The 14,617-nt window shown below is 48.5% G+C and overlaps 1 long non-coding RNA gene across 2 annotated transcripts in view; it reads right to left on the bottom strand.

Moving 5' to 3' along the window:
* LOC124096050 (uncharacterized) overlaps nucleotides 1-14,617 on the bottom strand; it is a 59,530-nt gene that overhangs the window by 2,637 nt on the left and 42,276 nt on the right. Inside the window, exon 1 of one of the 2 annotated variants that reach the window (XR_009227264.1) lies at nucleotides 203-1,120. The exons of the other annotated variant lie outside the window; for it this stretch is intronic. This is a non-coding gene — a long non-coding RNA (uncharacterized LOC124096050). Of the gene's footprint in view, nucleotides 1-202; nucleotides 1,121-14,617 lie in introns of those variants that run through there. 2 annotated transcript variants of the gene reach the window in all.

Genomic DNA, 14,617 nt, shown 5'->3' with positions numbered 1-14,617 from the left:
CTCACGCTGGGCTTCCCATCTGTCTAAGGCTGGGCACTTTCTAAATATTTCCTTGTGAGTTTTTTATTTACTTACTGTTTAATGTAATAAGTTATAGGATTTAGAAATAGATCGTTAGGGACTGCTTTAAAATTTTTATATGGAAAATTTGAAACATACACAAGAGCAAAGGGAATCTTGTCATAAAACCCCACACACTCACCACTTGGCTTCAACTGCCTCCTTCCATCTCCCCAGCCTCTCCTGGGGCTTCTGAGGCCACATGTAAGACGTCATGTCATTTTTCCTATAAATACATCATTATGAATCTAATAAAAGCAGTTTGAAAACAATCACCATACCATTGCCCACACCCTGATTACAGATGAACGGATGAAAGTATCAATTCCTTAAGATCATCTCATTTGTGAGTGTCTTGAGTGCGTTTGTTCAAATCAAAACCCAAGCAAGAGCCACACATTGTAGTTGGTGAGGTGGTGGCACACCTCTATCTCGGCCTCTCTCTCCCTTTCCTAGTGACACTGAATCTAGAATACTCCCCCTCTGGATGGGCTGATGGTGTCCTCAGGCACAGCCTTCCCTGCTCGCCCATGACCTATATTTTCTGTACATTTAGCACTGAAGGCTGGATTTATCCAGCGCACAGTTTTGAGGCCACAATTCTTCGTAGTGTGGGGAGCAGGCTGTGCCCTGCTCCGAGTTACTCTGTGACCTATAGACCAGCAGATGGTCAGGCTGTGCCGAACCCTGGGGTACTTCATTTCGAAAAGCAGTGTTTGCCATAAGCTACTCTATTTTGAGTTTAAGTGCTGAGGAGTAACTCTACACTTGGTTTGTACAAGTAAATAGCCATCATCTGCCTGGCACAACCAGAAGGCACAGACTGAGAAGTAAATGAATCATGCTTATAAAAATGACCACCCATGAATTTATCAAATTAATTAGAAGCACATGGATACATGTGCATATCGAACTCCTATGGGAAGGCGGGGGATACAGCTCAGTTGGTAGAGTGCTTGCCTCGCATGCACAAGGCCCTGGGTTCGATTCCTAGCACCACATACACACACAAAAAAAATCCCTATGAGAAAAAGTAGGCCCACCAGCTCATCCAACACACCAGGACTTCATTTGAAGCCTTTTTTTCTCTATAAAAGAGAAAATGCCCAAGATTGGACACAGCAGCACCCTGACCCCATCTCCAGGTCACTCATCACAAACCTTGCCTAGGGAAATCACCACAGTGACCAATTTCTGATTTCTGGTCCCACTGGATTTCAGTAGCCCGTGGTTTCTCCTGCCCCTGATGACCATGCACAACCCACTCCAAGAGGATACCGCGAACTGACACTCTGAAACTGCTGTCCATCCGACCTTGGCCTAGAACAAGTTCCTATGCTTTGACAGCTCTGTGTCCTACACCAGTTGTAAAGGAGCTTCTCAATCCCAGCTGACCACCTACAGTGGCTTTTCTTTTCTTTTTTTTTTTTTTGGTACCAGGGATTGAAATCAGGGACACTCAAACACTGAGCCACATCCCCAGCCCTTTTTTGTATTTTATTTAGAGACAGGGTCTCACTGAGTTGCTTAGTGTCTCGCTAAGTTGCTGAGGCTGGCTCTGAACTTTCAACCCTCCTGCCGCAGCCTCCCAAGCCACTGGTATTCCAGGCATGTTCCACCACATCCAGCTGCAGTGACTTTTGTTTTTTTAATATTTTGTTTTAGTTGGACACAATACCTTTATTTTTTTTATTTTTATGTGGTGCTGAGGATCAAACTCAACGCGTGGCACGTGCTAGGCGAGTGCTCTACTGCTAAGCCCCAGCCCCAGCCCCAGCCCAACTGCTTAACTTTTTGCATCCATATCTGCTCTGTGCCTTGCTCTTCCTCCAGCCTCCTGGACCCTGGGGCTGCCTGAGCCCTTCCTAGCCTTTCTGTAACCAAGATCCAGTGACATCTACGTCTATCTATCGATCTGTGTAAAGTGTGGTTTAAGCTGTAGATATTAGAAATTAAGGTTGGAGTAAAAGAACCTGTGTTTGCCTAGTTTGTGACTACCAGGTGACACACCAGTATTCGAAGAACTGCCACCAATGAAAGTGGTATAGTCTGTGATTTATTCAATAAACTGAAATTTTAGAAAGACACAAATGTGTGTGGTCTGTATTAATGGCATAGCACGTTCACAAAAAGAGGGCCCCATTGGTGTACCGAATGCAGTGACCCAGGACTGGCTTGGGGAGTCTGCAATGCCAGCCAGGTCCCTCCTTAGACTGCAGCTCCATCTCCTCGTCAGCATTCCTGACAGCCATGGTTGGCGGGACAATAGCTAGCTCTTATTCCTGCTGCTTTTAGCTGGAATTCTATGAAGCACTTTCCCTGATCAGTTATGTGGTCTTACAAAGCTATCTGTAAAGGAAAAGAATAGGATTTTATGTGGGTTCCTATGGACTTCTTTTCTCCTCTGGTAATTTTTTAAATGTGAAAACAATGTTGGACCTTATTTAGACAGAAAAGTTGCGAGCACAGTGTGAAGGACTCCGTGCAGCTCCCACCAGTTCCTCGACTGTTCGCACTCCACACTGATTTCACCATTTCCTCTCCCAGTGTACAATCCGTGCTTAGATCTAAGCATCCAAGAGTGCCTGAGATGGCTTGAACTTACTCCTGAGGTGCAGAGTCAGAAGCCTCCTCCTCCACCCCTGGGTGTGAGGGGTGGGGCCTTTCAGAAGAGATTAGGGCAGAAGGGCTCTGCCCTCATTGGATTAAGGTCACCATCCAGGACTGGGTTAGTAGATGCTGGAGTTAATCTGGGCCCCTTCCTTCTCACGCACAGGCATGCTCTCTCACCATGCTTCAATGCGATAAGCAGCCCTCACTAGATGTGGCCCCTCCACACATCCAGAACTTTGTAGCCTCCAGACCTTGAGCCAAGTAAACGTCTCTTGTTTATAAATTCTGTTCATGCAGCACTAAGTGACCTGAGATGGTGCCCCTTTGCCTGGAAGTGCTGTGGCCTGTGTGCCTACGAACAGGACCTCACCACAGTGAACATTTGGAAATCAACATGCAGAAGTCTGTCATCTAATCGTGGGGAAGACTTGCCAGTGTTCTTTGTTGAAAAACCAATCTGCTCCAGGAACTGATCCCGATTTACACTTCACCTGGCTCTCTCCAACCTCCCTCAGTCTGGAACCTTCCACCAGATTTGCTGTTCATGATCTTGGCATTTTGGAGGGTACAGACCAGTTGTTTATTGATTCTGTGAGCTCTTAATAGGCTTAGTCTTCAAAGGCTTCCTTGTTTTCTGGGATAAGCGCTACCCCACACTTGGCGTGCACTTCCTGTTCTCTGTCCTCTTGGGCTTTTTCTCCAAAAAAGACCTGGTCTTCCCCAGTGGGAAACGGAGCTCAGAGACAGAGCTGGGTTCTGCTGGTACAGCAGTTGGCAGGGGCCAGCACCCAGGAGGGACTCTTCCACTGTGCCTGAGCCTCCTCACTGGGGAAGATCGGTCAGGCTGGTCTTTGAGGATCAGATTTTTCAGATGCCTGGGCAACACAAAGGTCAATCAGGGGGATTGTGGACCTTGTCCATTCCTATGACATAATCTCTGATTTTTTCCTACTAATTTTTTTTAAAATAACAGACTATTTCATCTTATGGTCAGGAGGATTATTCATTCTTTCTTACCTAATATTCTTTTTTTTTTTCTTTTTTGGTACCAGGGATTGAACTCAGGGGCACTCAACCCCTGAGCCACATCCCCAGCCCTATTTTGTATTTATTTAGAGACAGGGTCTCATTGAGTTGCTTAGCACCTTGCTGTTGAGGCTGCTTTGCCACGATCCTCCTGTCTCAATCTCCCAAACAGTGGGATTACAGGCGTGTGCCACTGCGCCCAGCCCCCTAATATTCTTGATTTGCTGCAGTCACTGATAGTACAAGCAGAGAACTGGGGAGTCAGCAGTTCGTCCGAGAAGTGCCAGATCCAAGTTTAACACAAGACAGCTGGTAAAACCACCAGATTATAATGAAGCAGTAAATACTCAGTGCCGTGGAGGACGTGCTCTGTCCAGGCAGTCCCGTGTGCCTGCCCAGCTCTGCAGCATCTGCTGGCAGGTCCTTCCTGCTACGCATGATGTAGGTCAGAGGCTCCTCACTCCTGGGGAATGGCTGCTCTGTCTCTGATCCTCCCTCCTGTTCTGTGAATTCTCTAACAGAACAAACTTACTTGGTGATAGGCAGTCTTGGGTCCTGGATTCCTGGGGCCACAACTCCCAGGGGAACAGGACATTTGCTTCTAAAAGTCCAGAAGAGGTATGCGCCACTTTGTGGTGCCGAGGAACCCCCACCTTTTGGCTTCTCAGTTTTCTAGATGGTGCTACAGGGCTGTCTGAGAAGAGGGCCTCGGAAGGGAACTTCAGCATTGGAGAAGAGGACGGGGCATCAGAGGACAGAGGTTAGGAGAGACCAGACAAGAACCCAAGTTCCTCACTGAGAATCCTCAGCTCATTGGGGCAAAGTGTGAAGCACTTCCTGTCCTCTAACCGCTCCGTCCAATCATTCCACGCCAGCTCCCTCAGTCCCTGGACAGAGTCTTGGGCAGCTTCATCCCTTCAGGCTGCTAAAACACACCTGTCGGGCTCCAAACACACTGCGCATCCAAATCAGACCTCTTCCCAGACTCGCTGGGCCCGGCCTGCTGCTGAGAGAAGGGGACGGCTGGGGTGGGCAGGGCCTTGCTCTGGGGTACCCACTGCTCCCCCTCTTTCCAAGGCCTGGCTAGTTCCTAGTGCCCTGCTGTGGAGAGCAGGACGTGGGAAGGGCAGGCCAGGGAGGGTAAGGAAATCCTCTCATGGAGCTGGCTGTGGGTCCAAGGCGGAGGACTTCAGCATCTCATGAGGGGTTGGTCTCTGCCCTAGACAGATGGTGTCCCTGACCTTCCCTGGCCCCACAACAGCCCACCACCCAACCTCCAGGGAGAAAACCCCACACTTTGGTTCAGAAGCCACTGGATGGCCTGAGGGTCTTGCTCCTCTTTTAACCTTTATGTTTCCTCCTAAGGAAACTGAGGAAACACCCAGGCTTTTGTAACTTGCCAGGGCCACAGGAAATGGCACAGGGTGCCCCATCACACTCCTCAAAGCACATGGCACTGTTCCCGTGTCAGCATGGCCATGTAGCAGGCACGCCGCGTCAGCCCACGGCCGTCAGTGTGCACGTCCACTTGTGATTCCATATCACAGACAGAAAAAGCTGCATGTCATGGGTTTGCTTCTTTCCACAGACCTGCCAACAGCTACACAGAGGGAGACACAGGGACAGCAGGCCACGGAACAGTGAAGGGAAAGACCCCTCTGGTCTGATTCCTGCGGAAGCGATTCCTTCGCAGCTCTGAATGGTGCCTTGGTCCACGCTCCATAAGTAAATGCCAGGGAAGGGACTGCACTCCTCATGTGGGGCTGTCCTCCTTCCTCAGGTCGGGTGTCCTCCTCATGTTGGACTGTCCTCGCAAGAAGCCTCCCCAGCCCCACTGACAACGGCAGCAGTCCACAAGACACCACCGGCCATACTTAGTCTGTGCTTTGAGGCAGAACAAAGCAAGCCTTATAAAAACACACGGATCGCTGACATCCCCTAAAATCAGTGAGAAGCCGGCACGACCCGGACCACGGAAAAGTAAGGGCATCGAAACAACATTTTCAAAAAGAATTAGATATTTTAACAAAATCATGGGGAAAAAAAAAAAAAGAACACCAGGCTTCTGCGCTCTTATCTGGCCATCCTGGGCTGCTTTTCCTCCTGAGTGACGAACGGTGATGCAGAGGCAGCCTCAGTTCCCAGCAAGCAGAGCCGAAAGCGAGGTCTCACTCAGACGCGGGCCTCCTCCTGGTTCTGATGGGTGCTCTTTAACTCCCCCAGAGGAGCAGGGAATCGGCCTCGCCTCTCTGGTAAGACAGAAGCTCACTCAGCGCTTTCAGAGCCCACACCTCCCTTTTTCTTCCCGGGATGCTGCAGATGGAATCAGGACCGGGTGCCTGCTGGGCAAGTGCTCAAGTCCTCCCCTCGCTGCCCAGAACAGCGCTCCCAGGCGCTACCAGTATTCACCCAACACCTACCCTTACTTTATGCTTGCTCAGAACATTAATTGATTAATTAGTTTTTCCAGGGAGGGTAGTGGGGTAAGGAGGATGAGATATAAATCAATGGAAACAAGGTTACAATTAGGTAAGAAGAGTAAATTCTAAGCCGATACAGGTGGTGCACACTGGTAATCCCAGCCCCTTAGGAGGCTGAGGCAGGAGGGTTGCAAGTTCAAAGCCAGACCTAAGCAACTTAGCAAGACCCTGTCTCAAAATTAAAAAAAAATAAAAATGGGGGGGAGGGCTGGGGATGTGCAGTGGTTAAGTGCTCCTGAGTTCAATCCTTGGTACCGAAAAGGAAAAAAGAAAAGAAAGTAAATTCTGATGTTAGATTACACAGCACTGGGTCTGCAGTTAACCATAATGAAATATATACTCCAAACTAGCTAGAAGAGGGGATTCTGGAAAGTCTCACAAAGAAATGGCAACATTTGAGGTCATGGATTTGCTACTCTGTTTCAATCACTGCATAAAATACATATATTGGGCTGGGGTTGTGGCTCAGTGGCAGAGCGCTGGCCTAGCTTGTGTGAGGCCCTGGGTTCGATTCTCAGCACCACATATAAATACATAAAATAAAGGTCTATTAAAAGAATATTTAATAAATTTTTTTAAATACACTGTATCCAGGTACCACCACTGCACCCCACCCATAAATATGTACAGTTGTTGCACATCCACTACAAAATATTTTTTTTGAGAGAGAAGAGAGGGAGAGAAGAGAGAGAGAATTTTTTAATATTTATTTTTCAGTTTTCGGTGGACACAAAATCTTTATTTTATGTGGTGCTGAGGATCGAACCCAGCACCCCGTGCATGCCAGGCGAGCGCATTACCACTTGAGACACATCCCCAGCCCACAAAAGAAAAATTAAAAGTAATATTTCAGTTTAAAGCCAAGAAAAACAATGAAGTTATTTCCCTGGGAGTGGAGAGGGACAGGCAACGGGCCAGGTGAGGGGAATGTGGCCTCACGTAGCTCACAAGCCCACGTGGCTAACACCTGCGAGACCAGAGCATGCCCAACTGGCGCCCTCCAAGGCCACGGATCAGAACCTGAGCTGATGTCCTGGGGCCATGTGGCAGAGGCCCAGCCGCCCAGCCAGAGGCCCGCAGGGCTCCAGCACTTCCCCCTTCTCTGCTTGCTTTCTTGGGTGCTATAGGGACATTTGAAGCCAATGTCACCCCAATGGTGACAAAGCATAGGTGACCATCTTCCTCCCTTGGCTTGGTTAGCACTGTCACTGTGGTCACCCTTGCCCAGGGGGTCTCGGTCACACACCTCAGAAGCATGTCTGTAAGGAGCCGAATCGGAGCCTATGGAAAGGGATGGGTTCCTGTGTCTTTGCAGTCTGTCCAAGGGCTGCCTCGGAGGCTCCTGGCATTCTGGGTTACAGCTGTTCAGTAATCCATTGTCTTCTTTCTCTCCCACCTTTGTGGAGAGGTTTCCTGGGCTAGGAGGAGACTTGGATTTTCAATTCTATTTCCGGAACACTAGCTACCCTCCTCCACCCTCTCTCCTCATCTGCCCCACTCCAAACACAATGACTTTGTATTTGTTTTAAAATGCAGGAAACACATTCTTAACTCGGAGCCTGATATTTCTTGATCCTTCGGGTTCAGCCCAGTTCCTGCCCATGGGCTTCTCATGGCTTGCCTCCTGGTCAGCTTCCCTACCACAGCTCTTCCCCTGCACAAACTGTTCAGTGATTCTCCTGTCTCTGTTCTAAAAGCCCCAATAGGGCAGGACTGGTCAGTGTGGTTCATCACTGTGTCCGCAGCATCCGAGGTGCCTGTTACTGGGGAAATAGAGTTACATAAGTCTCTTGCCAACACAGAACACCTCTCCACAAAGGCACCTCCAGCATTGTAATGGTTAACATCAGGGATTGGCTCCTATTTCCAACCCCTCCTCTCTGGGTACTGGTGGGGACTGGGCTGGATGATGTGGCCAGGGCACTTTTCCTGCTTGCTTGGCACCCTCTGCCTCCCGTGTGCTGATGCCCACATTATTCCATGAGTGGCCGCCCTGGGAACACTGAATGCAAGTCTCTACACTTGAGCTGTAGCTGCCCCTCCTGTGGGGCTCGAGAGGCCCTGGGTGTTTTCTGCTGTAACATGTGCACACTAGTTCATAGTGTTTAACCCAGGAAGCCACGTGGTGATCTCTTAATAAATGTGAAATGAATCAATTCACAAGCAAAGGCTTTGATTGCCACGGTTCTTTTAGACAGAACTTGTTACCACAGTGCTGGGCTGTGTGCACACCCACCTTCCTATTAGATTAATTCCTCCACCAAAGGAGGATACATGAGAAGGTGGAATGGCCTCCCTGTTCCAGAAGCGAGTAAGCTACAATCTCAGAAAGTGAACTCGGATTCTTTTGTCATTATTGGATTCTTTAGAACAAGTTACAACAACAACCAGAGACTGAGGAAATGTCAAATAAGTCTTCTAGGACCTTCCTGACCTTTCCAGAGGCCTTTAAAGGCCAGCACTGTGGATGCGAGCAGAGGGGCGCTCGGGTACAGAGCTGACCACTTAGCTTCTCAGTTCCTGCCTCTGAGACCATCTACATTAAGAACTGCCACAGCAGCCCAAAGGGATCTCAATGGGTTGCTGCACCTAGACTTGGTCTTCCAAGAGCTGCACCTGTGACCATCTCCACCCAGGAGGGAGAACATTCTGTATGGAAGAAACACCAGGCAGCTGGCTTAATATCGAATCCTTGCCTGGGGCAGCCTTAATCATCTGGTCCCTCTTTAAACAACAAAGAGGCACAATGAATTCACTTTCTTTTTACCAAAGGGCATTAATTTTGCCTTTGAGTTACTGTGAGAAACTTCTAGGATCTACAGATGCCAGCTAAATCTGTTACAAGGATAAAAATAAATACCATAGTCTGAGGAATGGGGGCATTCTAGCTAGGGAAAAAGGGAAATGCCAAAAGGGGTTAGAACAGTATCACCTTGACACTTGGGCAGGAAGACTCCTTCCCTGCACCCCTCACGTAGGAGGTCCCATATCGCAAACATCTGACGCACATCAGGCATCTATATCACTTGGATCCAGTGCTGGACGTCAGCCCAGGCTGATCCAGAATCTTCAACACGCGCTTTGGTGACTAACACTTTCCAGGCGCCAGGGCAAAGGCTTCTCCAGGCCTCCGGCCCTGTGTCCAGAAACTCAAAGGTGAAGGTCTGGGTGCTCAAGACCTGCGGGATCTCCAGAGACCAGCACCGCAGAGCTAGCAGCAGGGCACTCGGCACAGAGCTGACCACTTGACTTCTCAGTCCTTCCTCTGAGACCAGAAGCACAACTGACCCACACAACAAAACCCATCTTCCCTTCGTGGCCTCTGTGCACCACATAGGCCAGGCCTGGCTCTGGAGGGGCCCCTGCATTGGCACAGTAAGTTCTAAGGAACATTTGGCCTCAGTAAACAATAGCACAGCTACGTTAGATCTAGATAACATACAAATGGTAGGTCTCATTGTTTTGGCAACCAGACAGGCAGGAAACACTGAAGCTGTGAAGAGTTTCATTTTGATGAAAATACTTTTACCAGATTTAATTACATTTTCAAAATCGTTTTAAATTCTGCTTTATTTGAAAATTTTTGACTAAAATGTGATGGAAACCTTTTAAGGGTTCAAATATGATATCTGACCCCTCCTTTGTACCCTTGCCAGGCCCCACAAAAGTAAAATGGAGGGTTGGAGATGTAGCTCAGATGGTAGAGTGCATGCCTCACAAACACAAGGCCCTGGGTTCATTCCCCAGCACCACACACACACACACACACACAGAGAGAGAGAGAGAGAGTTAAAATGGAATACCTGCAATAGCTCTGTGAGAGGTTCATAGATTGTGCCTGGCAAACCCCACTCCTCTGGTAAAAAATTATGTAAATTTAAAAAAGCATTTCAATTATCCTAAAAGTGGAGAAAATCTACTGAATTTCAGTGAGACTGTATCTGTGACATTTGAGCCATGACCCATTCCCATCCTTCTCCCCAGGCTGGTAAGGCCAAGAAGATAGTGTTCCCCCCACCCCATCCCCGGCTTCCAGCTCCAATGGAGGGCAACAGTTTCAACACCTGGAGGAAGGAATGTCACTGTGTCTCTCATCCTCCCAGCTCTGTTGCAAAAACTCTACTCCATTCAGGTGTGGCCAAGAGAACTGGGGAGCCCTTCCCCACCCAGAGCCACCTTGTAGGGTGGAAATTCTACACCAGCTTCAGCAGGTAGAAATCCCAGCAGACACATAAGCAACTTCACCCTCCGCACAAACTAGAAATTAGACTTCATAGGATTTATTTAGAATTAAATAAACAAATGCTCGAGTAAACAGCAGTTATAATAGCGAACCCCAGAACAGGGTAGGGTGCAGTGTCTAGAGTTGCTGCAACATGCCATCTAAACTGTTTAGCTGGGCACAGTGGCATATACCTGTAATATAGCAATTTGGGAGGCTGAGGCAGGCAGATCCCAAGTTTGAGGTCAGCCTCAGCAATTTAGCGAGACCCCATCTCAAAAACTAAAACAGGGCTGGAGGTGTAGCTTGGTGACAGAGCACCCCTGGGGGTTCAGTCCCCAGCACCAAAACAATAAATAATAAGTTAAAATGTCAGGTTTTCATTGAAAAATTACAAGACCTGCAATGAAGTAGGAGCTTGGCCACACACAGGGGAAGAACCTGGCACGGAAACCGCTGTTGCAGGCACCCAGGTGTTGAATACATTAACGAAGATGCCCTGAGCAGCTGTAAGCATCGTGTTCCTCAGCCCAACTGTGCCAGGGCAGTGCGGTCAGTTGCTAAAAGGCCAAAATAAGAGCCTGGAGACATCGAGCAAGACGCTTGGTTTATCTGGGAAGGCTTACAAGAGGTCAGGGCTGTCTGAGGAGGTGAACGAATGGACGGCACCGCTGCCCTCATGGCGCCTCCTCCAGCAGCGGCCTCTCCCGCACAGCGCCTGGCCCAGCGGCAGCCACATCCGTCCACAGGGCCCTCGGTTCTGCACCATCACCACTGAGAGGTGTGTTTCAAGGTCAGGGTGCAGAAGTAGTGAAGTCATCAGCATCCACTTGCTTAGCTTGCTTGTCTGACCAGCGTCCCAAGGAGCAAGGGTCCTGATATAGATGCAAGAAAGCAGCTGTCCTCAGACAGCACCGACTCACTCTGGTTCCCTTGTGCACAGAGAAAGCCAGTGTCCTTCAAGATCAAATGTACCTGACATGCTGGCCCAGCCTTGCTCTCAGGTTCCCTTTACTTGGCTGAGTTTTTGGAGACAGAAAGGGGACCATTCAGGAACTTGGTGTGTTACTGTCTCCCTTTGCTTTAAGGACAATATAAACATGTTTTTAAAACACAGCAAAGTCCATCAAAAACCCTAAATCAGGCCAAGCTATGATTTGAAAGTGAAGGTAAAACAAAGACATCACAGATTAAGCAGAAATTAAGAGAATTAATTGCTGGCAGAAGACACTTATCCAAGATGGTGATTCAGATTCATGTGAAAAGATGCTACTTTTCAGTAGAGGCGACCATGCAGGGGATGCCAAGCAACAGCGTGCTCACATATGTGCTCAGTTCTTCTTTTAACTGATTTGAAAAGCAACTGCAGCAATGGCATGCACCTGTAATCCAAGTGACTGGGAGGACGACAGCCAAGGAGGAGCTCAAGTTGAAGGTCAACCTCAGTATCTTACTGAGACCCCCTCTCAAAATACAAACTAAATAAGGTTGGGGATGTAGCTCAGTGGTAGGATACCACTGGGTTCAACCCCCAACACTGTAAAAATATGAAATAAAAATAATAATAAACCAGGTGTGGTGGTGCATGCCTAAAATCCCAGCAGCTTGGGAAGCTGAGGCAGGAGAATTGTGAGTTCAAAGCCAGCCCCAGACACTTAGTGAGGCCCTGAGCAACTTAGCAAGACCCTGTCTCAAAATAAAAGGGCTGCTTATATGGCTCAGTGGTTGAGCACCCTTGGGTTCAATTCCTGGTACAAAAAGAAGAAAGAAAGAAAAATAATAAAAGTCAATTGCAGCTGGGTGTGGTGGCACACACCTATAATTCCAGTGACTAGGAGGCTGAGGCAGGAGGACTGCAAGTTCAGGCCAGCCTGGACAATGTAGAAAGACCCTGGATCAAAAAATAAAAAGGCTGGGGGCATAGCTCAGTTGTGGACCACCTCAGGTTTAATCCGCAGTACGAAAGAGAGAGGAAAAAAGAGGGAAGGAGGGGGAAAGGAAGGAAAACAGCACAAATCAGCCCACCACACCACTGCTTCATAAACGGAGCAGTCTGAATGACCCAAAGTCAGAGGCCGTCAGACTGGCACAGAAAGAAGCCCCCGTGATATGCTCTTTTCAGATTCAGATACAAATAGGCTACAAGTAAAAGGATGAAACCCTACTGTGCATATGGCAACCGCACCGGGCAAAACAGACTTTAAGATGAAATCTACTCCTGGAGATAAAGAGGGATATTTCGCATTGGCAAAAGTGTCATTCCACCAACAAGACATTACAGTCCCAACACTAATGGGTGACGTCCCGAGAAAGACTCACAAGGCAGGAATGTGAGGCGCTCGTGGAGTGGTCAGAAGCAAGGTGCAGTCACCTGTGTCAGTCCCACTGAAAAATCAAGCCGAGAGGCTCTGAAGGGAGAGTCTGACACAGGAGGGCCTGATAATAGCCATCACAGAAGACCCACCAGCACCTGAAGTCTGTGATCTAACACAACTGCTCCTAAAGAAGATTCAGATCTTGACACACACGCAGACAAGAACAGTTTACAGACCAAGAAAAATGTGAAGCTGGTTATGTGACAGTATCCCCCTCCCCAAGCAAGGACACCAAGGACAGTGGCGCTTCCCTCAGACACCTCTGCACAGAGGACGTGCTCACAGCTCTGACATGGGCCTCCACCAAGGTCAGGAAGAGAAAAGCTACTGTGTCTACTGATCCCAGGTTATTATTATTATTTTTTAATATTTATTTTTTAGTTGTAGTTGTACACAATCTCTTTATTTATTTATTTATTTTTATGTGGTGCTGAGGACCGAACTCAGGGCCCCTCATGTACTAGGTGAGCACTTTGTCGCTGAGCTACAGCCCCAGCCCCGATCCCAGGTTATTCTTGTTCCCGTGGTCTGTCTAGGTCCACAGAGCCACTGAGAAGGGAGCCGGGTTCCTACACCATTTATTTAGACACTGCTGGCTCTGACTTTTTCCTGGGTTCTCACAGTTTGTATCGGTGCCTTTATTTGGAGGCTTACATAGGATTGCATCCTTTTTGAGATAATGTCTCATCTGATGCCCAGACACAGTGATAAACATCGAACACATCTGCTTGTGATATCGTCTTTAAAAGTAGGCTCTTGCTGGGCTCTGTGGGGCACGCCTGTAATCCCAGCGGCTCAGGAGGTTGAGTACAGAATTTGAGAAGATCAGGAACATAAGAAGGGCACTGAAGGGCTGGGGATGTGGCTCAAGCGGTAGCGCGCTCGCTTGGCATGCGTACGGCCCGAGTTCGATCCTCAGCACCACATACAAACGAAGATGTTGTGTCCGCCGAAAACTAAAAAATAAAAAATATTTAAAAAAAAAAAAAAAAAAAAAAAAGAAGGGCACTGAGCACACAGCCCCTCAAGGTAGAAGACCAAAATATGCCACCCCACCCCTCAAAATATGCCTCTTTGGCATCAGAATTATTTCCCACTGTTTATTTTGAGAAACAGCAGGCCCAGCAAAAGGTCTAAGAGCAGAGTTGAAGTTGTCCTTTTCAAGGGAAAATTACATTTATAAAGAAAAAGAATGGTGACAGGTGGAGGGAGCTCCAGCCACACTCTGCGGAGGTGACCGCTGCACCCACGCATTTCCCGCCTGCCTCCCCTCTGCCTGCCTTTCCATGTGAGTTGACAATCCAACACAAGCTGGAGTTGTCACAGGCCACCTGTGACAGGGTCCCCCTCCAAGAACTTAGAAAGGCAGAGGAAAAGAAATTTTCTTCCTCTACACCACCAGCTCCTCTGTGGGGCTTTCAACCTCCCAAAAGTTGAAATGCCTTTCACTTAATCCAGGATTCCTCTAAGCCATCCAATGTCGCTCAGAGCAGAGAGGATCCAATGGCTGACGCTTTTCAAGAAGTCCCACCCTGGAATGACTCCAAGGCACACTTGCTGGTGCAGGGCGTCCCTCCAGAGGCCCTGGCCTTTCGGAGATTTACAACTCAAAATCGTGGGCGCCGTAGACACACACATACTCTCTGTCTGTAGGTGAAGATCGGAGGCCGTGAAGTGACGAGCGGTGGCCACTCAGGTGAAACAGCCGGCCCTGCTCAAGGTCCTCCAGGGAAAGTCCTACTCCTCTCCAGAGCCCTTCACACCCAACTCGGCTTGAAAAAGTTACAGAAGATGTGGAAAAACCAGTTTTGCCCCAGTTTGCAATGCCTTTTAGCAATTCT

Source organism: Marmota monax, unplaced genomic scaffold (assembly GCF_021218885.2).
Source record: "Marmota monax isolate L192 unplaced genomic scaffold, Marmota_monax_Labrador192_F-V1.1 WCK01_AAM20220418_F8-fsc00292, whole genome shotgun sequence".
In the NCBI taxonomy this organism is placed as follows: Eukaryota; Metazoa; Chordata; class Mammalia; order Rodentia; family Sciuridae; genus Marmota; species Marmota monax.
This window is presented reverse-complemented; position numbering and strand designations above follow the sequence as displayed.